Below are 13,785 nucleotides of genomic sequence, written 5' to 3'. Positions count from 1 at the left end.
CCAGGATGTACCACAAGCCTGATGGCTGTGGACCAAGTGACCATGAGTCAAAATAAACCTTCTCTCTTTAAAGTTAACCATCTCAGGCATTTTGTTACAGAATCATAAAATTGGCTAACACATGGGACTGTGCAGAAAATCTTAGGAAGCTGTACCATAGACCTGAACTTTCCCAGTCATGGGGTAAAGTGGCACAAACTAATTAGCCTCAGTCAGCAGAAGATAAATTCTGCCAAGAACCCTGAAGAAATGTGCATCAGGCACTCTTGTTCTGCAAATATATTGTATCTTAAAGTGTTTTTTTTTTTTTTTTTTTTTTTGGTTTTTTGAGACAGGGTCTCACTATGCAGTTGAGACTGACCTGGAACTCACTATGTAGCCCAGGCTGGTCTCGAACTCACAGCAATCCTCCTGTCTCAGCCTCCTGAGTGCTGGGATTACTGGCTTGAGCCACCACAACTGGCTTGTGTCTTAAAGTTTTAACATTTTATTACAAAGTTTGTTTATAATTCTATAATGTTACCTGGTTGTGTGTCGGATTAAATTTACTTCGAAGGGGAAAAAGGCCTTTTAAGGTTGTCTTTGATATTTGCTGATATTTACTGATTGCTTTTGATGGACCGAGCACAGTGCTAAATAGGGTTTATGTGTATCATCTCATGCCATGGACATAACACATGAGGTAGTTACTAATATTAAATTCATAGCGATCCTCCCTATAGCCCTATGAGGTGCTTATTATTATAAGATCCATTTCACAAATGAATAACTTTCCCAAAAATACATAGCAATGAGTAGGCAGAGCCAGGATTGGACCCAGGTTTGATTCTAAGTGTGAGCTCTTAACCACGCTGCTCTATCTGTGAGGAAACACAGGCACGGCCTCTCCAGAGCAGGACTTCCTGAAGGGGAGGTGCCAACCACAGACGTGTAGAGAGCTGTGTGGCCCCTTGGGCTCTCCAAACCAATGTCTCCACTGTCCACACAGGGAAACTGAGTCCATAGCTCTTCATCACACACTCTGCAGCAGGGCCAGGAAATCAGAGAGCTTCAGATCCTCAGAGCTGTTATTTCTCCAGGGGCCTCCATATTTATGTGGGGGCACTGACTACTCTGCCTGCCTCCCATTCTGGTGAAGGAAACAAAGCTTTTTCCCATAGCCCATCCTTGATTTCCCATTCTCCTCTCACTTAAGTTATACTTTGTGGGTCTCTGAGTCAGAACCCCACATCTCAAGTTATTACTGAAATATAGCCAGCATTTTAAGCATTGTATAAAAATCTCTAAATATCTAATCTTGACATAAAATGCTTGATAAGGGCCGGGGATGTAACTCAGTGGTTCTGCCGCCTGGCTCGCACGTGCAAGGTCCCAAGTTCGATCCCCGGTACCGAAAACAACAACCAAGAAACGCTTGGTGAAGATCAAGTGGTTGCCATGACACCCAAGATAGCATCTGCAGTGCACGAACATCTTCCTAATATAGTTTTACTAATAAAAATAGAGAGCCACGAGAGTGGCGAATGTGGGTAGGGTGAACATATTGAAAAACTAAGACATATTGTATTATATTCCTGTTTTCAAAGCCATCATTCTAACTCCTGCCAATATCATAGCTGTCATCATCTAAGTTCACTACGGGCATTGGCCTGTGTCTATTTGGAGTGTCTGAGATTGTTAGCTATAAATAGATGATGGTTAGAACTATTTTTTTGGCCAAATGCTAGGTCACTGAGCATGTGTATGTTGTCAGGGTCAACGACTGGATGAGTGAGAACTTAAAAATCACCCAGACCACATCCCTCGATGCCAGCACATGCACGCACACACACACACACACGCACACTCACACACACTCACCTCTTTCTACATGGACTGACAAAATGCCCAACCGTGTCACCATGACCACTATGTCTTCAGCTTCCATTCCCCAGATACCTTCGGATAAAATTCTGGGAAAGGCAGTAGCAGTTCCTGAACGAACATCCCCTGTGAATATGGATTTCTTCTGTGCCATTTGTTGTCACGGCCCTTTATTGATTTCCACAGAGAAAGGGAAAAAAGAGCAGCCACTGATTTCCAGAAGCTGTCCTGGCATTTGTAACGAGGCCATGTTATTTGCTGTCAGACTTCAATGATCTCGCTGAATGTCAAACTCGGGCAAAGCTGCTCTGAATCTCTACAAAGTGAGACAAAGCCGGGCCGCTCTATGACTTTGTTCCAAGACAGGCAGAAGCAAGGCCGTTGTGAGGTTCGATGCCAAGCTTTTCCTCTCTCACTGAGCCAGTGCAGGGTCACTGTCACTTCCTGACAGCGTCCAGCTGACAGCAGACCCACCCAACCCCATTTTCTCCCAAATCCCCCAACCACCTTCCTCCAGCACCCTCAGGTCTCCATGGTTAGTGTTCTCGACACAAGGATCCATTTGCAACTTACTCAAGAGGTCTCTGGAGGGAGGGAACTGACCCCTTTATTAAGTGGGCTAAAATGTTTCAATTATTTTGCCTTTTTACTTTTCCCCCATCTCTCCCTGTAGAAGGTAAGGTCAGAGGGCAGGGATTATGTCTTCTTTTATGTTCAAATGATCTAGTCTTTATTGGGAACAGGATAGATGTTCAGTATTTACTGAGTAAAGGAATGAGTTCACAGCGTAAATGTACATACGCTTTGGCTGCTAGAACAGGGCCTGGTGCACACAAAGGGTTCAATAAACATCAGTCCTTATTACATATGTTCGTATCCAAAAGCATTTTGTTAAAACTAATGTTTCCTAGCCACACATAGTGGTGCACTCCTGTAACCTCAGCACTTGGGAGGCTGAGGCAGGGGACCGATGTGAGTTTGAGTGAACAGAAGGCCAGCCTGAACTATACAGTGAGACTTTGTCTCAACTTCCCCTACAAAACAACAACATTATATTTATTGGTACATTCTAGGTAGACAGTACAGTTACATTCATTACTAGGATCTTGTACCTTTACATTCCAGCTCTTGGTTCTCATTTTGTATTTTAAATTTTGAGACAGGGCCTCAGTAAGTTGCTAGATTGGCCAGGTGGGAGATGAATTTGACATCCTCCTACCTCAGTCTCCTGGGGTGCACCACCATACCCAGATTTTATATTGGTACATTCTAGGTAGACAGTACAGTTACATTCATTACTAGGATCTTGTACCTTTACATTCCAGCTCTTGGTTCTCATTTTGTATTTTAAATTTTGAGACAGGGCCTCAGTAAGTTGCTAGATTGGCCAGGTGGGAGATGAATTTGACATCCTCCTACCTCAGTCTCCTGGGGTGCACCACCATACCCAGATTTTATTTATTGAGCCCAGGACCTTATACATGATAGGCATCCCCTCAGTTAAAAAAGAAAATGTAAGTAAGGGTCACTCTATCCTGATTTAGTCCTTTCTCTTTAGAGGATCTTTCTGTGACGGTTTTCATGTGTTTAAAACCTTGCTTCCTGAGACTAATACTTTTTTCTGATAGAATGTATTGACACGGCAAGGACATTCTGCTGTGCTGGGCTTCAGTATCACACTCCCTAGAAATCCATGAAGCTAATCAATTCCTGCTTGTGGTTACGCCAGCTACAAAGTCCACTCTCCCAAAGACTGATGGGAAGGGACCAGGGTCCTGGTCGTGCTGCCTCACTTAGCCCTGAATCACTGGAACCGCCCAGATTCCCCCAGAGTTAATCTCCTCCTCAGAAAATGGCCAAGTCAATGCCACAGTGTGGTATTTTTATGTCTCTGACCTTACTGGGAGAGCCAGAGAGACAGAAATATCTCTCTCTGCAAAAAAGGAAAAGGAAAAGGAAAAGAAAAAGAAAAAGCACAGTCAAAAACAAAACCCTCCAGAAAAGGGGAAGGTTGCTATTTTATGGGAACTATTTAGAGAGTTTTCCTTTCCTTGCCCATGTTCTTTTGTCTTGCACGCTTAGCTTTTGAGCACTGTGAGTGCCTGAAATTCGAAGGGGGGTTGTGTAGATTAAAAAGTAGAGGAAGTATGGAAATATTTCAGCAGAAGCTATTTTACTGAGTGTGAATTCCTCCCTGAAGGAGACACACAGAATGACTGCAGGACTCTCACTATTCCAGCAAACTGACGGTGTAGCTGGGAACCTTCAGGACTGACAGCAGGAAGGCTGCACTATGAGGTGACCCCAGGTCTCCCCGCAGACGCCTTCCCTTCCACCCACCATGAATTTTAGAGCAGCAACCAGTAGCTTTTGGACTTAGGAAGGGGAGGGGGCTTGAGGGGGGAAATGGGATACAATAAAATAAAATTGATTAAAGATGCAAGTTTAGTGACTTGCTTTTTATGAGAAAGTGGATTTGATTTCATGACCAACAAGTGACCTACACTGATTTGAGAAATAAATGCTGCCTGGTAGTCAGCACAGTGGTGACCTGCCATCCCAGTGGCCGAGGTGAGAGAGTTGATAGTTCAAGTCCTGCCAGGGCAATTTATTGGGACTCAGTCTCAAAATAATAAAATAAAACAGGCCCGGGATGCAGCTCAGTACTAAGGCCCTGGGTTCAAACCCCAGCAAAACACACACACACACACACACACACACACACACACACACACACGCACACGCACACACACACACACACACACACACCATTAAAGGATGAATGAAGCACATTTTCAGGAAGGAGAAAAGAGAAGGAAAAGCTTTTGGAGAAGAGAGAAAAGAAAACATTTTGCGTCGTGGAGACAGGCACTAGCAAAGAAGGAGAAAAGGATCAGAGTGTGACACAGACCCTGAGAAAACAGACTTGTATACGACTGATTCCTTTTTATCTTTTTTTCCTCTTTCTCTCTCTCTGTTTCTTTTTTGATTCTTTGAGACAGGGTCTCACCATGTACTCTAGGCTGGCCTCAAACTCACTATGTAGTCCAGGTTGGTCTCAAACTTGTGGTGATCCTCCTGCTCCAGCCTTGTGAGTGCTGAGATTACAGGCATGCACCAGTATGCACAGCTAATTCCTTCTTTGAGAAAATGTTTATTGGTATTTATAACTCATCACGAAGTGCACCAGTTCGAGGTGTCCATTCATTGCTTTAAAATATAGAGTCGCGCAACTGTTACTGTAATAATCTAATTTTGAACATTCCGTCATTCCTAAAAGAAACCCTATATCCATTAGTAATCCTTCCCATTTCCCATTCTCCCTCTGGGCTCAGGCAACCACTAATTCGTGGTAATCTGTATTCTATCTGTACAGTTCTGCCTACTCTGAATAGTTTACAAAACGCAACCTTACAAGTGTAGTGAGATTTCTTCCATGTAGGTTACAGTTTGGGGGATCATCCATATTCTGTTGCGAAGCACTGTACACATTTTCAGCTCTCTTGTACTCACCGAGGAGTGGAATTCCCGGATTACCCCATCACTCTGCATTTAGCCCTCGGAGGAGCTGCCAGACCATTTCCCATGGGGCTGCATCTCAGTGCATATCCACCTGTACGACACGAGGTCTCTAACTTCGGCCGGTGGGCAGCACTTGTTACTCTTTAATTTTAATGTCATTGAAACATAATTCAAACACAAGACAATTTCTCCATTTAAAGTATACTCTTTGCTGGTTCTTGGTATATATTCCCAGCTGGGCAGTTGCTGTCACGACCAATTTTAAAACATTTTCATCACCCATCTGGAAACCCATCCTCACTAGGTCACTTTCTGTTTCCCCAACCTTTCCCTTCCTTGGCCCCAGGCAGCCACTCACCTATTTCTTCTCTCTACAGATTTGTGGGTTTTGAGTACAGGCCATTCAGTGGGTAGGAAGTTGTAAATGACTGTGGTTTTAATTTATATTTTCCTGGAGACTCATGGAACGTCTTTTCATGGGCTGATAGCCAGCCCTGTAGTTTTTTTTTGTTTTGTTTTGTTTTTTTAGGGGGAGAAATATTTATTAAATTCCTTTGCCAATTTTAAAAATGTAGTTAATTTTTGTTGAATTGTAGAGTTCTATGCAGAAACATGTTGGGCAAGTCTGTTGTCAAGTGCATGATTTGCAAGCATTTTGTCTCATTGTGTGGGTTTCCTTTCACTCAGTAATTCACTCTTTCCACCACTCCATACTCCCAGGAGCTCCTCAGCAAAGACTGAGGCCCCATCTGAGAACTCTGCTTCCTCAAATTTGAGTGAAGGCGTGCAATCCCCCTCCCCTCCTTGTTTTTTGGGGGCAGAGTCTCACCATGTGGTTCACGCTGGCTTTGAACTCATGACCCTCCAGTTTCAGCCTCCAAGTGCTGGGATCACAGACGTGCAAAACCATGCCTAGCTAACCTTTCCCTTTCTAAAAACTTACTTTATTCTTTAAGGCAGGCAGTCTAATAGTCCATTTCCATTTCCTTGCATTTCTTTCCCCCTAACCCTAAGTAGTACTGGTGAATTCATCCGCTCTAAAGCAGGCTCGGGTTCCTCCAGAAAACGAGCACTCAGAGTACAGTGAAGAGTCCTGTAGTCAGAATGCAGCAAGAATGGCTTATTTATCACGTAATTTATTCAAATTTCTGCTTGGGGAAGCATTTTGGACATTTGATCCTAAAATATTTTGCTGTTGTTGTTGTCGTCAGCAGCACTGGGGATTGAACCCAGGGCCTTGGCACTGAGCTACATCTCTACTTTTCCCCCAAATGCCTCTACATCCACCTACCCTGTCTTTGAGCCAGGGTCTGGCTAAGTCACTTAGCTGCCCAGGCTGGGCCCAAGCTACCAATCCTCCTGCTTCAGCCTCCCAGAGTGCTGGGATTACAGGCATGGGCCACCACACCTGGCTCTTGAAACATTTTTGTCATCAAGAATACTGAAATTTTGCTGCCTGCCTCACAAGTGCAAGGTCCCAAGTTCAATCTCCAGTGCCAAAAATAAAGAATACTGAAATTTGGGCCTGGGATTTAGCTTAGTGGTGCTACCACCTGCCTCACAAGCAGAAAGTCCTGAGTTCAATCCAGGGTACCACCCCCCCAAAAAAAAGAATACTGAAATTTATATATACTTAGGAGTGGGATTACTAGGACATAAAGTAACCCGAATTTATTCCTTTGAGGCACCATTGCCAATTTATTTTCTTCAGTTTTTACCACTGAACATTTGAAATATAACCAGGTGCACAGGATATATATGTTAACTCAAAGATTTCTAAATTAAATATGAGGCGGTTAATTATGGCTGTTATTACCTAATGTAAATACTAGATTCATTTTTTATTTTAAGGTTTAAAATTACTCACTCCCTTTAGTTCTAAGTATAAGTATGAACATCTGTCTTCTCTGACATAATAGATCTGATTAAAGTTTACCTGCATTTAAAAAAAAAACTACATAAAGACAAGTGATGTTAAAATTACATTGTTTGGGAAAGAGGTAAATTATCTCTGGCTCACCTTTTAAAAATAATATAATATATCCCAATAGGAGAGGCTGAGGCAGGAGGAACACTGTGAGTTCCAGCCTGGGCCACATAGTGAGTTCAAGATCAGCCTGGTTTACATAGTGAGAGCTTGTCTCAAAACAAACATACAAAAATAAATCAATAGCTAGATAAAATAATTCATAATCTGAGCAGTTTTACCTGTCAAATACATTTGTTGAAGATATATGCTGCATGGAGAAAGGGTAACAGATTTACACAATTAAATGCCTGTTTACTACTAAAGTTAATTTTAAAATACATAATATTTAAAAATCAATTGTTTTCGTCCTACAGACCTCGGAGTTCAATATAATTGAATAAACATCCTTTTCCCCATCTTGCAGGCCACAAAATGAAAATATATTTACATACAGTCGTGGTTAAATACAAATACAGCTTTCTGTTTGGGTTTCAGTATTATTATATGTGTGAATTTCCTCAGATTGAAAAAATGTATTGTTCTTATGAAACATTGCAAGTTCCTCTTTAAACATAGCTAGGGAGGTGGGAGAAGGGAGGGAGAGGAGATGATAAAGCAGCTGAGAGGTGGTTTCGTTTGTCCCTGCTGTTTTGGTTTTTTTGAGACAGGGTCTTGCTATACAGTTCAGGCTGGCCTCGAACTCGCTCCGTAGCCCAGGCTGCCCTCACAGCTATCCTGCCTCAGCCTTCCCAGGATTACAGGCACGGGCCACTTGCCTGGCCTCAGAGAGGTGTTTTGTACACCCATCAACTCCACGCCATGAACGCAACCACTTTGTACTGCAAACATGTACTGATGAACACAAAATTAATAAACAACATCGATCCCTTTGACAATCACAATTCTAGTGGAAAACCTGATAGAGACGCAGTTGTGGCAAAGGGGACCTCCAATAGGTGGAGAAAAACCTTTATTTCGCCAGCAGGCTCATTGGAGTTTGTACTCCAAAGTATAAGTGATTGATGAGAAGCAGGTGTCTCCTTATAAAGGGGTCTACCGGGTAGGGGAGAAGGGGAGAGTGCTCGCTGAAGCTTGAAGAGGGGTTACGGAACATTCCCGGAGGGGGCGGAGCTGACACAACACTCCTGAGAGGGGCGGGGCTAAGGGAACATTCCTGAAAGGGCTTGAAGTTCAAACAGTTACAAAACAGAAAACTGTTGCACTTCTCTAACAAAACATTCTTTGGGGGGAAAAATGGAGGCAAGGCAAGGGCCTGTCTTATTGTACAGTATTGCTCTATCAGTTCAACTGGTCAGAGAGGCTGATCATGCCCTTTCCGTTAGCAAAGCGTGTAGTCTAGGATTTTGGAGAGGAACTGCAGGGCGTTACAGGCAAGAGACGGTTGACCCAGACTTGCATGGAGAGAGCGTCCCATAAATTGAGAAGTCACGGATGGGGCAAGGCCTGGCCCGGATGGAGAGTTCCAGCAGGATGGGCAGGGCCTGCAATAACCTGGAGGCCAGAGAGAGGAGTCCGCCTGGAGGGAACAGCGCAGTTCTCCCAGACTGGAGCGGGAAGGGAGGCGCGTGGGGGCGGGTGCTGCTGTGGACACGACCACGGGACACTGTTGGCTTCGGACTGGCACATCGCGGAAGCCACCCGTGCTCCGACCTGGGCTTGGGAAGGGGATTGTCCAGGAACCCTGCGCTCCCTGCGGGTCCTCCCCTGAGTTCAGGCCCTGGCCCACCTGCCCTGTGCTGCCCTCGGCTCCGCCCTGTCCTGCCTCCCTAGAAGCAGGGACTAGGACCTGAAAAGGTGAAGCAAAATAAACATTGCTTCCCTTAAGGTGCAGGGGCAGAGCGCTCTGTCCCAAGGAGTTGGAAAGTGACCAGGAAGTAGAGGGGAGCCAGCCTAGGCACCCATCCGTGGAGGAACAGAACTATCTATCCATCCATCCACCTATCCAGCTATCTGGATGTGTATAGCCCAACCATAAAGAAGAACAAAAGTTTGCAGGAAAATTAGTAAAGCTAGAGATCTTCGTGTTAATCAGAATAAACTGGACTCATAAAGACAAATATTGCATGTTCTCTGGGCGTGGTGGCATACTCCTGTGATCCCAGCACTAGGGAGGCTGAGGCAGGAGGATCACCACGAGTTAGAGGCCAACCTGAACTAGAAAATGAGACCCTGTCTCAAACAAAACAAAACAAAAAAATGCATGTTCTCCCTAATATGTAAAAAGTTAAAAAAAAGAAAGTAGAAAGAAGCAATGTTATTGTTATTAAAGAAGAAGGGAATACAGGAGAGGGGAGGGGCATAAGAGAGGGCAATAAGGAAGGATGTAATTGAAATATATTACATGTGCACTAAAACCTAGTATTTTGTAAAACTAATAGGCATATATGTATATATATAATATATATCTATTAATATAATAGATATATATTATATATATTTTAAAAGAAAAGCAATGGGGAGCCACACAGAATCTTCAGCAGGATGACAGAATGAGATTTCCACTTTATAGCTATAATAGCAATATTAACAATAACAGCAATAATGATAGCTAACACTTACCATGCTGACAATATGTCAGGCGGCTTGCAAACTATTTTATATCACATGCTTTCTAATATTTTTTCTAATATATTTTTGAAATAAAATCCCTGCATCTCATAATAGCAGCCATATAAGTTAAATTAGAGTTGTCAGCAAGTTGAAATGCTAAGCACTTGGTTTGCTTTACCAGGGCTTTGTTCCGTCATTGCCAGCGAGTTGGGCTGTAGACAAAGCATGGACCCCAGCTAGAGAGGTCACCATCAGACCATGGAAACAAACAAGGTGCTTCTCCATCTGAGAACACTAAGTTGTCTGGGAAATGTGGTTAAAACAGAGAGTAGGTATGAATTCTGTCGATGTTTATTTCTCCAGTTGCCTCCTTAGCCATAGGCTGGATATACTCCCAGAAATGAGATCCGAAATACTTAGGAGCCTACGGGTCACGAGCACCAGGTAATGAGGAAAGGCTCAGGTTCTGGAGCTGGAGGCTCCCAGGTGGTTTCTTGGGGGGCAATAGTCAGAGGGGCATAGGAAGGGACACAGAGGCCAGGGCAGACGGGAGGCCTCAGAGACCATGGATTATAGGCTGTTGCCAAGAAACTTGGGAGAATTGCTGCATCTTGTTATGCTAGGTCCTGGTGAAGGTCAGCTGTGTGGAATACTGTTTTTATGTGAGCAGGAAGAGCTATATAAAGATGATAAGACAGTGGGCAAGTGTTTAGGTTCCAGGAAAAATGTGCTTGGCGAACACTGAATTGGAAAACAATCGGAAATTTAACACATCTCAAATAGACTTTGTGTTCCATAGAAAATGACTCAGAACCCCAAAATGGTACCTAAGTAGAGCTCTACTTCTCAATAGTTTAACATTTAGCAAAATAGCAATAGATTGCACTCAATGGTGGAGGAACCATCCTTTTTATTCTTTTTAAAACAAGGACATACAATTTTCAGTGTATTTATTGAGCTCCGATTTTCAGGTAGTTATTGAGCTCTTAAGATATTTAAGTGCATCTGGAGAGAAAACAACATCCTCTTTTGGCAAGGACAATTTCCTTGTCACAGTGCAAGGCAGAAGGTACTAGAGTAGGACTGAAAGCTATGAATACTAAAAAGAAGAGAAAGCCATAGAGAAGAAAGTGAAGCTGTGTCAGGCACACTCTCAGGCCACTGACAAGTTAATGTGTCCATTACTTCATGGCTGTATATATTTTTTTATTCATTAAGTTTATTGGTACGTTTTAGGTACACATTATAATGACATTCATCATTGGGAATCTGTACATTTACGTGATGTATCTTGGTTCATATTTTCCCCATTCCCCTGCCCTCCCTCCTGCCCCTCCACCCCTCCCTATTTACAAAAGCTTTCTTTTCTCATTTTTTTCTTTACCTTCTTTTCTGTCCCCCACCCCTCTCCCAGGTTTCCCTTCCCCTTTGAAGCTCTTTTTCCTATTTCACATTATCAATTATACATTTTGTTCCTCATTTACACTTTCAGTTTCTTGCACCAGAGAAACAATTCCATGTTTACACATGTGTGCCCTATTTATTTCACTTAAGAGTATGGTCTCAATGTGCATCCATTTAGCTATAAATGTCTCCAGTTTCTTATTCTCTATGCCTGAGTAGTACTCCATTTTGTAAAACAAAACAAAATACTGTTTACTTATCTGTTGATGGGCATTTGGGTTGTTTCCAAGATTCAGCTTTTACAAACTGTGCCACTATAAATGTGGGTGCACATATATCACTTGTGGTATGATTCTTTTAATTCTTTTGGAAAGACACCCAGCAGAGGAATACCTGGGTCAAATAGAACCTCTAATCCTAGTTCTTTGAGGTATCTCCATATTGATTTCCACAGTGGTTGCTCCAGTCTGCACTCCCACCAGCAATGGAGAAGGGTTCCTTTCTCCCCACAACTCTGCCAGCATCTGTTATTGTTTGATTTCTTGACAGCAGCCATTCTTTGTGGGGTGAGGTGGAATCTCAGTGTTGTTTTCATCTGCATCTCTCGAATGACCAGTGATATTGAACATTTTTTTCATATGTTTATTTGCTGCTTTTACTTCATTTCAGATGCCCATTTTTGGATTGGATCTTTAAATTTGGGAGGTCTGATTTTTTTTCAGGTGAAAAAGTAGAAATGGCAAATAAACATATGAAAAATGTCTGAAAAACATCTAGCAAAATTTTTTTCTCACCTTGTAATTTGTCTTTTCATTCTGTTGGTGGTTTCTCTTGCTGTGCAGAGCTTTTTAGAAAGATGAGATCTCAGTTGTTGATTCTTTATGCTAATTCACATGTGACTCAGGTTTTGTTCATAAACTCTTTTCCTATGCTGATGTGTTCAAGAGTTCTACCTAACCTATCTTCTGACAGGTTTAGTGTTTGTGTTCTAATATTTAGATCTTTGATCCATTTTGTTTTTAGTTTAGTGCATGGTGAGAGATATGGATCTAGTTGTAACCTTTGCAAGCTGAAATCCAGTTTTTCCAGCACCATTTATTAAAGAGACTATCTTCTCTACACTGAGGATGGTTGGCTCCTTTGTCAAAGATCAGATGGCTAAGTACGTCAGGAGTCATTTTTATATCTTCTAATCTGTTTCATTGGTCCTCAGCTCTGTTTCTTTGTCAGTACCATGCTGTTTTTATCACAGTAGCTTTGTAATAGAGTTTCATGTTGGGGACTGTGATACCCCCTACCTTGTCTCTGTTGCCTAAAATTGCTTTGGCTATTCTAGGTCTCTTCTGGTTCCAAATGAATTTTTGGATTGCTTTCTTTAGTTCTGTGGAATATGCTGTTGGAATTTCAGTTGGGATTGCATTGAATCTGTATAGCAGTTTTGGAAATATGGCCATTTTTACTATGTTGGTTCATCCTACCCAGGAGCAAGGGATGTCTTTCCATTTTCTGATATTCTCTTTTTGAAAGTTGTTTCTCCAGTTCCTCTATCAGTCTATTGTTCATGTACAAGAAGTGTATTGATTCTTGAGTGTTGACCTTGTATCCCACTACTCTACTGAATTTGGTTATTAAATCTGGAAATCTTTTGGTGGAGTTTTGGGTCTTTTACATAGAGTATCATATCATCTGCAAATAATGACAATTTAACTTCTTCATTTTCTAACTTTATTCCATTTATTTCTTTCTCTTGTCTAATTGCTGTGGCTAATGTTTCCAGAACTATATTGAACAGGAACAGCGTTAGTGGACACCCTTGTCTTATTCCTCATTTTAGTGTGGAGGATTTCAGTTTTTGATCATTTAGCAATCACTTGTGCTCACATTCTGTTGACCATTATTCGATCACTTACTATTGTTGATAGTAAGTTAATTAGATGTCTTGTAGGCAGCCAGACATGGCCAGCACAGGAGGAGCCAACCTGGAGCACAATGGGGACACACCCACTGAAGGCCAGCACTGTAAAAGGAGACAAACTACCACAGCCAGGTAGGATGAATAGCAGTGATTGATATTCTAAACACATATCAATCACCTGGGTGGGGGACCAAGATTTTCCTGGAAAGACTCCTGACCCACCCCTTACCACTGAAAATCCTTGCTCATTCCTTGTACACTTGCTCCATTGGATCCTGAATGTTCTCTTTCCAGATGATGATTAAGATGCTAATAAAATAAAAATGGTCCCAGGTACCATAACAGCAACAGAACTTTGCTGTTTTCTGGATATTATTCTTTTCTTTGTTTTTTTTTGTTTTGTTTTGTTTTTAATGGAATGTGCCTAATGTCTATAATTTTGTTCAGATGACTGCAGAACCTGGAAAAGCTGTTGCTGCTATCGATGTATAACATACTATTATTAGTCTTTTTATATAAATATAAATATATATATACCTAT

This window comes from Fukomys damarensis, unplaced genomic scaffold (assembly GCF_012274545.1).
Source record: "Fukomys damarensis isolate Sample0158 unplaced genomic scaffold, DMR_v1.0_HiC HiC_scaffold_37, whole genome shotgun sequence".
Classification (NCBI taxonomy): Eukaryota; Metazoa; Chordata; class Mammalia; order Rodentia; family Bathyergidae; genus Fukomys; species Fukomys damarensis.
Note: the sequence above shows the minus strand (reverse complement) of the source record.